The sequence below is a fragment of the Mya arenaria genome, chromosome 1 (genome assembly GCF_026914265.1).
Source record: "Mya arenaria isolate MELC-2E11 chromosome 1, ASM2691426v1".
Lineage (NCBI taxonomy): Eukaryota > Metazoa > Mollusca > Bivalvia > Myida > Myidae > Mya > Mya arenaria.
This window is the reverse complement of record NC_069122.1, coordinates 37,663,272-37,668,952: the sequence shown is the minus strand read 5'-3', so window position 1 is coordinate 37,668,952 and position 5,681 is coordinate 37,663,272. Positions and strand designations below refer to the sequence as shown.

Genomic DNA, 5,681 nt, shown 5'->3' with positions numbered 1-5,681 from the left:
AGTTAAACAACATTAAGTAAAGGTGTATTTTTTTGCTGGAACTCTGTTTTGCTTAGTGAAAATAAATGCGTATGGATATGTGATAATTCGTGGTTGTCATGGATATGCGCGCAGTGATTCGGGTTATGTTAACAGTCAAATCGATTTTTAAATAGTTCTGAGGAGAATAAAGCATTATTTCTTGAAAGGTGCGTGATAACTGTTTTATAGTGACATTTAAAGCGAGAAATAAATAATAAGCGTTCTAAATATTGCCACAAGACAAGGTTTCCATGGTGCTACAGATGCCAGTCTTCAACAAGGGAGGTAATTACAATGTGGCGACCATTAAAAAGGAGTTCCATACGGGCATTTTATCTTCGCCCGTGGGGAAGATAAGAATTTCTAGCATGGTTAAATTATTGGATCTACTTATCTGAGGTGGGAGAATAAACTTTCTTAATAATATGTAAAACCTTACAATTTTTTAGCTGACAAAATATGTTTCATCTGTTTGAACGTATGTTTATTTCACATGCACCAGTTGGCAAAAATACTGACATGTTGACAACTTTCGATAAATGTTGACAAATTAAACTACTATTAAAAAATGTTGTTATACGTAACATAATCATTGCATATGTACATACAGTCGTGTTGCAGATAAATGCATATGTCCTTGTACAAACCTATTGTCGGTCAATTTTCTTGTTTCACATTTAATTGGGTGGAGTATCTCAAGAATATTGCATTTTTACGTTCAGTTAGGATTCGTGCAAATCTAAGAAGGTACATATTAACAAGGGAAAGGGCCTCTAGTCGGCACACTACGGTGCAAAATCGGGATACACTTATCACACTGAATAATTTGGAAAAAAAAATAAAAGATAACATAAATGCATTCTATAACAATATGTGAAAATACTCTGTTTTTAATCATTTTAAGAAAAACACAACAGAAACAATCCATGTCAGACATTGATTATGAATCGCATTTACCACTATTATGATGATAAATACTCGTCATCTGCTATTATAAATTAATAGACACACTATTATATGCTTCGCATTTTCTAACATTACTTTAATTTCATTTAAATGATAAACATAGTACCACCCATATATGACCACGGAAACTCAATTCACTTGGATACTAATTATATTCTGAACTGTTCAGACGCAGTTCAATACTCTGTTTGCTTAACGTTCTAGAAACGGCTTTTTTCCTATCTTTGTTCCTTTTGAATGCGATATTTGATTGAAGCATTCAAATTTCCGATCGAATTTTCCTTTAATATAGACAAGTATTTTAAATACAAAAATATGAAGAACATCATGTTAAAAAAGTACAATACTACAAAACTCAGACGTCAATAATACGCTAAGTTAAAAATGTACCAATATAATTTCGTTGGAGGTATTCAACCCCATACAGCTTTACAATGGATTTGTAAATATTGGAAACAAAGATGTAAGGTTGAGCGCCTACAAACTGGTTTAAACATTTACTGACTGTTCAAAAAATGTTACATAATATATGTGCACTGTGTTTGTGTTGAGTTTGTGCTGTTGTTTCATGTATCTTGTTTGTGAGTTTTTGTTTTTGTGTTCTATATCTTTAGTGTTTACTCTGTGCCATTATGTTTAATCTTTTGGCTACTGAGCTTGTTTGTTTTTAGTTTTTCACATAAATATTACAATCAATTTAATTCCTTACTGAATGTTTATTGACCTTTTTAAGGCGGACAACCGCATGTTTAAAAGATATGACGATATTTTGTTAGTTTCTAATGTTCATAATTTTATGGAGTCCGTGCCGCTTGTTTGGTGTGTTTGACAACCATTGATGCTATATTTACATCTAATCTTGATTAAACAGCAGTCTACTAGGCTTGTCTTAGAAATGTATATTGATATGTTATATTATCTTAAATAATAAATACCAGATTTGACAAGTGAGTGACAACAAAATTACCGTTTTGTTCGAGTTGGCACTATCAGGCTCTGTGTGATGCTGATCCCATAGAGTGTTGTTCCTTATATTAAATTTATTCCTAAAATCAACCAGGAATGACATGCTCTTAATAATTGACGATACGAAATTAATTGTACGATTATATGTACGAATTCGATGAGGTTGATTTTATTCGTGCGTGAAGATTCAATTCCTATCTGTTAATAATAAGAATTAGATAATAATTTATCTTATTTTCGATTCATGCCAAAAGGCGTATTCACATGTGAACAAATTAGGCTCATCATCGTTTCTGTGTTCGTACTAACTAAGTACTAAGTTGATTTTCTGTCTTCCGTTTTTTTGTGAATCGTACTGTAAAGAAAATGCTGAATAATGTCCGGACAAGTGAGAGGTTATGTATTTAGGTATAGTTTTATTCTAAAATTTAAGTATCCGCCATGTAAACATTTTTTTACAGACGAGATTTTGAACGAAGTGTTTTATTTCTTCACATTGGTGTGCATATTTTCATGCTCCTTTCCAATTCCATACTGAATTCTTACAAAACAATGTAATATATAAATATTTGAATCAATCTTATACTTTTTAAATACCTAATGGAAAATATGAATCTGTGCATTTAATCGCGGATATGCAATAGACATTGACCAACAGTTGGTAAACCTGCAACGTCCCGCTCTTGTAGTAATATGAAAATTAATGAACAATCAGACAAAAACTAGTCAAATTATTTTAAAATAGTGGATATTTTGTTCAAATACCCTATCACATTTTGGCAGCGGAAAAGCGTGCAGAACGAATCAGAAGCCAGGTGGCTATTTTCTTAAGTATTATGATGATTCTAATCTAAGTTTTTCTCCTGACAATTATGTTTCATCAGTTACATTCTTGAGGGCAAGACGGTTTACCAAAGTGTAAAATATCAACATAAATATATATCAATACAATTCTGCCAATAAACAAAGTAACCGCTCATATACATACACATATTGCGATTTATTGTCAAAATAATTCGTTGAAGAAGACATCGAAAACTGAACGAAGAAGAGCAGAATACATTATAATAATGCAAATGACACGTCTTAAATCTTCTGTAAAAAGTGGTTCACGTACAAAATAAACCCCAACAAATAATAACTGCACAAAGAATATAATTGATATTGTAAACTTTATCGTATAAAGGTGTGATTGCGTTAAATATGAGCATACGAAACACTGCAAACACATTAAATGTGTTAATGATTTTAATAAGATAATAGTGAATCACTGTCTGTTAAAATTGTTTGTTTAAATGCGATTTATTCTTGTCTTTTATAATGTTGAACATTGTACTGAGTATATTTTGTGTTTGAATGTCGTCATGTTTGTTATTGTTTGAATGATAAATGTATACTAATACGTTCGTAGAATCCATGACGACCATATTGTAAAGAAGATACTTATGTTACTCAATGTGTTATCTTCATAAAATAAAGTTAATATTATTTTTGTTATTATTATTATTATTATTATTATTATTATTATTATTATTATTATTATTATTATCATTATTATTATTATAAATTATTATTATTATTATTATAATTATTATTATTATTATTATTATTATTATTATTAATACGACAAATTGCAAACAAATAACATGTATAACCTTTGGGTGTTTTGGTAGTCACCTCTCGTCAAGTTGGTTTCCTCCGAGTCCATTGTTTCCCCCACAACACAAGACCATTTTGCCAACGAGAGTGATTAATATAATGTTCTAATAATTCATTTCACAAACGTTTTAATGAAGATTTATTTAACTAAGGTCAGGTCTTTGATTAACATTCGAGCAGGCAATTAACGAAATTTGCATATGAAAGTAATCAATTTAATACTTGACTTTCAACTCATTTTTTATCCAAAAACGGTATATGTTTATTCATATCCAAACACATGCCACTCTGTCAAGACCAAGCTTAATGGTTTACCTTAATGAGTTTTTTCTTGCTTCATTTAGTATTTACCTTGAACTGTCACTTCTTGAGTCTGGGCTGATTGCATGCATGTTCATTATTGTTTTATATCACCAAAAACCTAAGCATGACATTGTCGTTAAAGTACGAGCTAACATTACGAAAAACATTGAAGGTCATTTATGTTCACTAAAAACACTAATTGAAAAACTGCAATATAAAGATATTTTCTCTGGCTATTGTCGTTAAACGTTGTGTGTCAAGTCGGAGTATGTTGAGCCATGCTCCATGTGCATATTAGGTTTAAGCCTATTGCATTTGCCCTGAAGTTCAAATTGAATTATTAATAACATGAAAATACCTCATTCTATTAGTTATCCATGAATTTTCATTCGGACAAATCAGCTTATCCGAATAGAGACTTCCGCTTTCAAACTACAGTACATTACAATGAGATGTTTAAGTGTAACTTTTGGTTCTACCATCGTTAGAATAACGACAAATGTAGATAAAGTTTCGTTCGATATTTTATTTTGTCATTTACACATCAAAACATGTCCAACCCGTGTAACCACTGGAATGGCAGTAACAGTGAAACGTCCTGCAATTACATAAATAACATTGTCTTACAATACTGGAGACATTACTAAATAACTTATCATTATAAGAATGATAAAGAATGACATGAAGGTTAAAATGGTTATGGGATGAAATATACATTTTAACAATGAGTTCAGGGTGAGTGACTGTTCTTTATACAATAGCCTATATTATACATCAAACAACATTGTTTTCATACTTACAAAGTATCTGGTACTTTAGACACGTTACCCCAATCAAACTCTGGCTTTCGCTCTCAAACCGGGACTGGAGGACCTGGTGAAATATGAGCTGTAACAAACCATGCAGTTGTTAAAGTGACTTGTAGAGATGAAATCGTGAGCTTTATTATAAATTAAGGTTAAATGACGTTCAAAACAGCCCGCAAAAATATCAAAGACAAAACCCGGTCCGACATCACAAACAAAGACGGAAATACAGAAATAGACAAAGCCTACGCTCTACTTACATTTGTCTAATAGAATATGGATATCTAATGAAGCTGTTATGACACTAAATTAATATGCCATTCTATTATATGTGTCGATATCTCCCGATACGATCTACTACAAAACTGCCAGTATCTCTGGCTTCCTCTCGTGGAGAAAACTTACTTAACCCAAAGAAAATATACATAAAGGTTACACTACACTATTGATTTTATCACCCTGTCACATAAGAATCTGATCATTCTTTAAGTCAATGAGCATTACAAACTTCGTTTCCAGTCCAGTTACATACTCCATTTCTGTTTTTTCAATTATGGATTGAGAAAATCTTTCTTAGAAAGAAATGATCGAATAACCTTGGACAAGCCACAACTCGGTCAGGTTGTCCATCACAACAACACGGTAACCAGACAAAAAAAAAGCAACAGTTTTTAACAAAAATATGCCGAATAGTGTATACATTACATATAAACACACATATATGGCATTTTTCATCGGTCCTCTTATTATTTTAGCGAAACAAACGAATCCTCTCAGACATAATGCTGCTTTAATGATGATTAACTGGTTTGGGTTTAGACGGAACAGACAAAAACAAGAACTACTCGTATTAGGTTGTCATTCGCAATAGGTAAACACGATGCAAACTATCTATATCCGATGTTATTCAGTCCACACGAATCATTCGATTCGAAAATGACGCTGTCTAATGCACAACTG

General features: G+C 31.6%; 1 long non-coding RNA gene across 1 annotated transcript; it reads right to left on the bottom strand.

The window, feature by feature from the left end:
* Positions 1-4,421: 4,421 nt before the first annotated feature.
* LOC128206706 (uncharacterized) lies at positions 4,422-5,050 on the bottom strand. The gene is made up of 3 exons (XR_008256560.1): positions 4,982-5,050; positions 4,716-4,803; positions 4,422-4,513 (listed from the first exon to the last, which is right to left on the bottom strand). It is a non-coding gene; the product is annotated as an uncharacterized LOC128206706 (long non-coding RNA).
* Between the last annotated feature and the right edge of the window lie 631 nt (positions 5,051-5,681).